Source organism: Ranitomeya imitator, chromosome 3 (genome assembly GCF_032444005.1).
Source record: "Ranitomeya imitator isolate aRanImi1 chromosome 3, aRanImi1.pri, whole genome shotgun sequence".
NCBI classification, from domain to species: domain Eukaryota; kingdom Metazoa; phylum Chordata; class Amphibia; order Anura; family Dendrobatidae; genus Ranitomeya; species Ranitomeya imitator.
In genome coordinates, this window is record NC_091284.1 from 43,298,334 (window position 1) to 43,308,292 (window position 9,959).

Genomic DNA, 9,959 nt, shown 5'->3' on the forward strand with positions numbered 1-9,959 from the left:
TAACAACCTGAACTAATTTCCAAATTATTTCTACTGCACAATTAATGCTTAAAAAAACTCAAATTCTGCCAGAGACTTTTCTTTCTTCATCTCGCCTTTCAAAAATAGATTTAGCAAACTTAAACAGATTTAAAATTAACCAAAAAGTCTTGTGTGTTTCAAAAATGGTACCAATGAAAAGTACATAAATTGTATCAACACATTACACTTTGTTCAAAAGGGGTAAAAGCTAAAATTATTTTCCACTTGGATATAAAATAAATCTACTACTAGCACATGATGGTGAATGGTCCAGTTTATTGCTGGTAAATGTCCTTTTAGGTTCCTCTATGCCACTATTGGTTGGTGTGAGCTCCACCGAGGGCAGAAGAAAACAAGTTGCCATTTTCTTGTTGTTGTGCTTATCCGTCGGCACTCAGCAGAGGAGAAAACCCCTGTGGGCAAAACCTCTAGGGAACCACGGCCTAAGGATAAGTGCCCTTCCCTGGGAGCACGAGGCAACATGTCATCTAGAAGCGCTGGTCCATGGCCATTTTATTGACTCCTGGTAGGATTTTCATGGTCTCCAGCTTCTTCTTGTATTCGGACACTGCAGATTGCCATAATCGAGAATATCTTCCAGCCCGGATTACAGCAGGGAAAACGATTGGATATGGCTGCAGGTCACGACCCCCCTAGCGGTGAAGGTGGAATAGGAACTAGTGAACAGCAGTTTTCAAAGCTGTTCACTTCCAGCGTTTTATTCTCCTCCAGATCCTGTGGAAGGTGGCTGTTAGGGGTCAAGTTCCTGCCTCTGCACAGGGGGAATCTCGGGCCATCTCCGCTGCGGTCTCCCATTCTTCTCCTGCCGCAGTGGAGCCTGCTCAGCAGAGACGTCGATCCCAGCGTCTCGCTCAGTCTGACTCTGTGCTAAGAGTTACTGCTGCATTTCCTGCTTCTGCCATTGAAGTCAGTGCTGGGCAGCGGCGAGCAGACGCTTCTGGGACTAAGTCCTGCTTTTCACGTTCTGAGCATGCCCAGAGTAAGATCTCTCAGTGGAGATCGAGGGTCACATGATCAGATACTGCAGCTAAGGTCATTGGTCCTTCTTGGAAGGTCCTTGTAGGTGCTAGGACTAAGTCCTGATTTTCACTCTGAGCATGCCAAGGGCAAGATCTCTCAGTGGAGATCTAGGGTCACATGCTCAGGTACTGCAGCAACTCCATTGGTCCTTCTTTGAAAGGTCCTAAACGTGCTGCAACTATTTAAGGCTCGCATGGCCGCACGGCCATGCGCTAGTATTGTCTATTGTTATGTGCTTTGCGCCAGTGTGGTCACATGAGTGTGTGTTCAGGGACCCGGCTGAAATAAGCCCCTAGAATGCTGGCACCTCCGGCGAGGAGTTTGTGTTTGGATGTATTCAGGGACCCGGCTGAAATAAGCCCCTAGAATGCTGGCTCCTCCGGCGAGGAGTTTTGTGTACATGTGTGACCACTGACTGCTCTCTGTTTGGGCAGTTAGCCGGTGCCTCTGTGGAGTCTAACAGGGTACAGTGCTTCTCTTTCACGGCTACTCGGTGAATTAACTGAGTTGGTCTATACCGCCATATAGTGCCGCCGTTTGCTAGCAGCAGGTACTCCTGCACGGTGGACCCCTGGCTGCGAACGCACCAATATCAATAAAAACATCTCTATTTACTCGGTGCGTTCCGCTAGCCCTAACAGTGGCCTTCACAATACTGCCAAATGTTCTGCCAGGAGAGATAATAGGTTAGAAATAATTCTTATATCCCAATAAGACATATGACATGGGGATATCCTAATATGAAAACACCTCCAGGATCGCCCTGTGGACTCGCAGCAGTCAGTAAGAGGTTTCCATACTACACTCTGCAGCATTTTCACAGTATAAGAGGGGAGTCTTAAAAAGCGCCATAATTCGTGTCCCGTTTATAGTGACTCACCTGTGATGGGGTATTGCAGGTCCTCGATGAGATATTACAGGTTTTGGTGTTTTCTTTATGACCTTCCATCCGTCACTGGCAAATGTGAATCCACAAAAGAGTTTTTGATCTGTTTCGGCCATTGGTGGTTTAAGGGCTTCAGTGAATGATAACACATCTTTCATTATATCTGATGTCATCACAGGTGGCTGCAGAGAGAAGATACAAGATCCTGTGGTCATAAAGAATACACACAATAGAAATGTACAGCTTCCACCATCTTCTCTGGGTGATATACTTACAGGTGGTAGTTGGAATGGTGGACGCGCTCCGGCTCCTTCTATATCTGTCCAGTTGATCTCCATAAAGAATGGATGAGCTCTGATGTTGTCCACAGCTACCTGCCGACTCTCTGGTGACTTATTCAAGAGCTGCAAACAAATAATTAAGACAATTATTCAGTCTACAGGCGTTTTTCATTGTTGCGTTTTTCGTTATATCTATCCCCTTTATTACTGAGATGTGTATATATACTCACCCCCTCTATGATGGATTTGGCTTGGAGGTCTAGTCCTTTTGGGAAGGCGGGATCAGCATTGATCAGTACCTCTATGGTCGTGTCATCCAATTCACCTATGTAGAATGGATATCTGCCAGTTGCCATCTCATATATCACCACACCAGTAGAGAACCAGTCCACTGAAGAATCTGTCAAGACATGAAGAAAATAAGAACTTTGTCCAGACTGCAGAAGACATTGAAATGTCAAGGCTTGTACGCAGCAATATGTAGATGATTCCTCACCTCAGGAGCCATGTATAAAAGACTCCCGACCCAACCTGAAGTCTTTGCGTCGCCAAACATGTTCCTAACGGCGAGACCGAAATCAGTGATCTTCAAGTGACCGGTGCTGTCCAGTAAGATATTCTCTGGTTTTATATCTCTGGTAAAGGAAATAAATTATAACATACCATAATTATTAGATTAGTTGGGCTGGGGAACAAATGATGGCCAGAGATATTGTCTACAGGGGGCATGAGTATGAGGGTATAGGAGTAATTATACCAAGTCTACACAGAAGAAGACATTCTGCACTTACCTGTGTATGATTCCTCTGGAGTGTATAAACTGCAGGCCACAAATTATCTCAGCCGCAATAAATCTGACGAGAAGAAAATAGAAAATAATCAACCACCAACATTTCATCCACTAAACTAAGAGAGTAATAATGACATAAAACCAGATGTTTCTGACAACCAGCGTCTTTATCTAATACATCTACATTCTGTCTTACCTGGTGGCTGGAATGGGAAATGGGGCATTTGTTGCCATGATGCCTCTAAGGTCTTCTCCACTGAGATATTCCATGACATAGAAGACGTAGTACAGTGATAAAACAGAGGATTTAAAAGAGGTTATTGGTATATTCTAGATATGGGGCACTGGATGTATTCTTATAATACATGTAATACTATGGTAGTGACCTAGAAGAACATTGCAGACAGATTAGCACATAGACCGTCATTTATTGAACACATAGAAAACTCAGAGCTGTTTGATTATGAGCCTCTTACCTGGGACTGGAAGGTGGCCAAAGCCCAAGTAATGAATGGACTCTTTCTTGTCATCTCCAGGACCAGACGTTCTATCAGGACGTTGTCACTTGTGTCCTCAAGTAGGAGCCTCTTCTTCACCATCTTCACTGCCAGTTGTTGTTGGCAGGCCTGATGTGTGGCTAACATGACCTGTAGGATAGAGAAGATTAGAACCAGAGAAAAGTACTGTCCTGCCATGAGACATGATGAGAAGATATGAAGCAGTGATGTTCCTAGAGTCATATTACTGCTTCACATTACACACATGAGGAACACGTGACAACAATTCCTAATACTTACTTTACCATATCCGCCTTCTCCAATTATTTTGTGGGAGGTGAAGCTCTCCAGTCCAGTCACAATGATGGATGATTCAGCTGGGGTTGTCCCTGGTGGAGAGAGGAGAAAAAGAATGAGATATTCCTATATAATGCTAATGTGGCCTCACATAGGAATTACAACTCGGGGGTAGAACAATATTAGGGGGTATCAAAGAGAAAAGACACCTTAATTCTAACCAACATAGGGTATAATAGTAAGTCCTATGTCAGGTCTCAGTGTATGGATCAGGCTCAGCAGTCGAGTCCTCACCCTACTAGAGACCAAAACCAAAGCAATACAGAACATAAGACCACCAGAAAGTATACAGGCTACAGAAGAATTAAAATATGCCTTTATTTATAAAAAGTGGAAAATGGGTACATAAAATAAAAATAATCTTTATTTTTATATAGCGCTAACATATTCCGCAGTGCTTTACAGTTTGCACACATTATCATCGCTGTCCCCGTTGGGGCTCACAATCTAAATTCCCTATCAGTATGTCTTTGGAATGTGGGAGGAAACCGGAGAACCCGGAGGAAACCCATGCAAACACGGAGAGAACATGCAAACTCTTTGCAGATGTTGTCCTTAGTGGGGCTTGAACCCAGGACTCCAGCGCTGCAAGGCTGCTGTGCTATCCACTGCACATAATAATACTGAAAGTGCGCAAGAGCAGGACTCAGCTGTGCATTCCATAATGTGCAAAACGTCAAATATCAAAACAACATGTGGAATGGGTATCAATCAGAAAAATCAAAAAGGCAAATACCTTGCAAAATTAAAATGTTACAGTGCATCAAAGACTAAGGGTACCGTCACACTATACGATTTACCTACGATCACGACCAGCGATATGACCTGGCCGTGATCGTAGGTAAATCGTAGTGTGGTCGCTGGGGAGCTGTCACACAGACAGCTCTCCAGCGACCAACGATGCCGAGGTCCCTGGGTAACCAGGGTAAACATCGGGTAACTAAGCGCAGGACCGCGCTTAGTTACCCGATGTTTACCCTGGTTACAAGCGTTAAACTAAAAAAAAACAAACAGCACATACTTACATCTGGTGTCCGTCACGTCCCTTGCCGTCTGCTTCCCGCACTGTGACTGCCGGCCGTAAAGTGAAAGTGAAAGCACAGCCGCTGTGCTCTGCTTTCACTTTACGGCCGGCAGTCACAGTGCGGGAAGCAGACGGCAAGGGACCTGACGGACACCAGAATGTAAGTATGTGCTGTTTGTTTTTTTTTAGTTTTACGCCTGTAACCAGGGTAAACATCGGGTTACTAAGCGCGGTCCTGCGCTTAGTTACCCGATGTTTACCCTGGTTACAAGCGAACGCATCGCTGGATCGCATCGCTAGATCGCTAGATCGGTGTCACACACACCGATCTAGCGATGACAGCGGGAGATCCAGCGATGAAAGAAAGTTCCATACGATCTGCTACGACGTACGATTCTCAGCAGGATCCCTGATCGCTGCTGCGTGTCAGACACAGCGATATCGTAACGATTTCGCTGGAACGTCACGAATCGTACCGTCGTAGCGATCGAAATGTTATAGTGTGACGGTACCCTAAGACAAAATCAATTATGTATAATGAGATAAGTGTGTCCAAAAATCGATCAATAATTAATCACAGGGTAGATCAATAAGGTGCTGAAGTGCAATGACCATTTAGGGATCAAGCAATGTGCAAGATATACGAAAAATCCACAAGAAAGACAAGTGCAAAAAAATATATATAAAAAATATAGCACATACATGTAATATACCTGGGGAGTAAGCTGGGTCCCGTGCCTGCGCACCCCGACGCGCGTTTCGGAAAACTTTCCTTCGTCAGAACCCCCCGATGCCCGCCTAATGCCAGTGTCGGACTCCCTTTTTTCTTTATTTAGATTCCCCTATTACTTTCTTCTTTTCTTCTGTCGAATTCCCCATGGGGCTGAGAAGATCATATTCCTTCTCAATTACAGCAATTGATCATATTCCTCATTAAGGGCTGTCACCTCAATGTACATAGTTTTAGTAATAGTCGCATCAATCAGTCTCTGAATCAGTCCTCGGATGCAGGGTATGCAGCAGCATCCGCATGTAGCAAGTATCGCTGTCACAACCGCCAGGGAAATGAAGAAGCTGGCCACCAGATGGCTCCATCTTCCAAACCACAATTCAAGCCATTCGGTAGACGGGTTGTTGATGCCAGAATTCTCTGCCAGTTCTTCAGTGATGCTTCCATCAGTTGCTGTGTTATTGGGTATAAAAGCACAACAATAAGTACCAAACATTTTACAAACTCCTCCTTTCTCTGCTAGCAGCATATCTAAAGTCATCCTATTCTGCCATGTCATCAGGGAAGTCGGACCCAGTTGTTCTGATATCCCTTTTATTGCATCCCTTGTGAAATAATAATAATAATCTTTATTTTTTATTTTTATATAGCGCTAACATATTCCGCAGCGCTTTACAGTTTTGCACACATTATCATCACTGTCCCTGATGGGGCTCACAATCTAGAATCCCTATCAGTATGTCTTTGGAATTGATGAATCTCTGCTGATTATAGTAAATATAGTTTATCCAGTCCACATTTTTATTAAGTGTAACCCACCAAAAGAAAATTGATTCAAATCCTGCTGATATTTGGTTTCTAGCTTTGTATTCATCTGGTACCCCCCTTGGAACTCCTATGTTATCTATGTAAATTCTTGGATCAAAAGACCCAGCAGGTGATGACCTTTTGTTTCTGCGTAGAATTTCAGCATCTATCCTACCCTTTTGTATCTCCTTTGATGAAATTATGTGAAATGGCACAAGTATCTGAGTCAGGGCACAGCTGCCACTCCAATCAGCAGGCAGTTTGGCCCTGAGCTTCATATCCCCACATAACCACCATATAGCACCTCTTGCTACATCCTGTTTCCCGGAACCATTTTTCTTTGTACCCATCTGTATCAGTGTCTATGGGGAAGCAGAAGCAGAGGTGACTCTTGGTCTTCCTTTCCTGGGGCGGTCCTCATGTGAGCCAGTTTGTTTGAAGCGTTTGATAGTTTTTGCAACTGCACTTGGGGACACTTTCAAAGTTTTCCCAATTTTTCGGACTGACTGACCTTCATTTCTTAAAGTAATGATGGCCACTCGTTTTTCTTTACTTAGCTGCTTTTTTCTTGCCATAATACAAATTCTAACAGTCTATTCAGTAGGATTATCAGCTGTGTATCCACCAGACTTCTGCACAACACAACTGATGGTCCCAACCCCATTTATAAGGCAAGAAATCCCACTTATTAAACCTGACAGGGCACACCTGTGAAGTGAAAACCATTCCCGGTGACTACCTCTTAAAGCTCATCAAGAGAATGCCAAAAGTGTGCAAAGCAGTCATCAAAGCAAAAGGTGGCTACTTTGGAGAACCTAGAATATAAGACATAATTTCAGTTGTTTCACACTTTTTTGTTAAAGGGAACCTGTCACCCCTAAAATCGAAGGTGAGCTAAGCCCACTGGCATCAGGGGCTTATCTACAGCATCTTTTTCTCATCTTTCGGGATACATCGGGGGCTTATCTACCGCATTTCAGAATGCTGTAGATCAGGGGTGGATTAAGGATAGCCAGGGCCCCGGGCTGTTCACACACTGTGGGCCCCCCCGGTCATGTGACGGGGGTCATGTGACGGGGGTCATGTGACGGGGGTCATGTGACGGGGGTCATGTGACGGGGGTCATGATATACCCGAACCAGATTATTCCAGAAAAATGGCCGGGCCCTACTCTACTGTAACCTATTCAATATTTGTTAAAATCTGCAATACAATTTAGGTATATCTTGACCAATAATATCACATACAAGGAACAAATACCACCGTACCATGACCAGACCACAAATTACAACCACAGTGATCGAATAATATCACATACAAGGAACAAATACCACCGCACCATGACCAGACCACATATTACCACCACAGTGATCGAATAATATCACATACAAGGAACAAATACCACCGCACCGTGTCAAGACCACATATTACCACTTGGTGACCAAATAGCACATACAAGGGACAAATACCACAACACCATTTCCAGACCACATATTACCACCACATAGTGACTGAATACTACAATACTGATCAGTAAAAAAAAAACAACAAAAAAAAAAAAAACACAATACTATCACCATTAGTGCCAGTATTCACAGGAGATCTGTACTTAGTATGCAGTGTCTGTGTAGAGGTAATACAGTGATCACTGGTGACATTGTACACAGGACCTCTGTATATAGTATACAGTGTATAGTGTCAGTGTATAGGTAACACTGACTCACCAGTGACGTCTCTAGGTGAAGTCCTTCATCTTTCATACAGCACAGACCGCCATCATTTCTCCCAGCCAGGACTCGTTTCTGCAGGAAATAACACAGTTATCTCGAGCTCCGCTTGTAGAACACATTACTTAATTTTTCACAACTTCTACATTACACCACATGAAGAGAAAAAGGCGATATAGTGTCACTCTGCACAGTAACAGGACCGCCCCCCCATTTAAAACAGTATACTCAAAAAATAAAATAAATACATCACTGCAGTAATAATATCCCTTAATTAGCCCCTATGGTAATACTATTCCCCACCCCATGTATCTCATTCCTCGCTCCAGCCATATGTTCTCCCATCCTGCACTCATGAGTATCCATCCTGCCCCATCTGTCTCCATCCTGCCCCATGATCCAATCCTGCCCCATGTCTTTCATTCTACCCCATGTCTCCAATCATGCCCCGTGTCTACATTCTGCCCATGCCTCCAGTCCTGCCCCCAGTGTGTCCAGCAATCTGCCCCAGTGTGTCCAGCATATTACCCCCACTGTCTCCAGCAATCTGCCCCACTGTCTCCAGCAATGTGCCCCACTGTCTCCAGCAATGTGCCCCACTGTCTCCAGCAATGTGCCCCACTGTCTCAAGCATTGCCCCCAGTGTGTCCTCCAGCAATCTGCCCCAGTGTCTCCAGCATTGCCCCAGTGTGTCCTCCAGCATTGCCCCCAGTGTGTCCTCCAACCTGCCCCAGTGTGTCCAGCTTTGCCCCCCAGTGTGTCCTCCAGCATTGCCCCCCAGTGTGTCCTCCAGCAATCTGCTCCAGTGTCTCCAGCATTGCCCCAGTGTGTCCTCCAGCATTGCCCCCAGTGTGTCCTCCAACCTGCCCCACTGTCTCCAGCATTGCCCCCCAGTGTGTCCTCCAGCATTGCCCCCCAGTGTGTCCTCCAGCAATCTGCCCCACTGTCCCCAGCATTGCCCCACTGTCCCCAGCATTGCCCCAATGTCTCCAGCATTGCCCCAATGTCTCCAGCAATCTGTCTCCAGCAATCTGCCCCACTGTCTCCAGCAATCTGCCCCACTGTCCCCAGCATTGCCCCACTGTCCCCAGCATTGCCCCACTGTCCCCAGCATTGCCCCACTGTCCCCAGCATTCTGCCCCACTGTCTCCAGCAATCTGCCCCACTGTCCCCAGCAATCTGCCCCACTGTCCCCAGCATTGCCCCACTGTCCCCAGCATTCTGCCCCACTGTCTCCAGCAATCTGCCCCACTGTCTCCAGCAATCTGCCCCACTGTCTCTAGCATTGCCCCACTGTCTCCAGCAATCTGCCCCACTGTCCCCAGCATTGCCCCACTGTCCCCAGCATTGCCCCACTGTCCCCAGCATTGCCCCACTGTCCCCAGCATTCTGCCCCACTGTCTCCAGCAATCTGCCCCACTGTCTCCAGCAATCTGCCCCACTGTCTCCAGCATTGCCCCCACTGTCCCCAGCATTGCCCCCACTGTCTCCAGCATTGCCCCACTGTCCCCAGCATTGCCCCACTGTCTCCAGCAATCTGCCCCACTGTCTCCAGCAATCTGCCCCACTGTCTCCAGCAATCTGCCCCACTGTCTCCAGCAATGTGCCCCACTGTCTCAAGCATTGCCCCCAGTGTGTCCTCCAGCAATCTGCCCCAGTGTCTCCAGCATTGCCCCAGTGTGTCCTCCAGCATTGCCCCCAGTGTGTCCTCCAACCTGCCCCAGTGTGTCCAGCATTGCCCCCCAGTGTGTCCTCCAGCATTGCCCCCCAGTGTGTCCTCCAGCAATCTGCCCCAGTG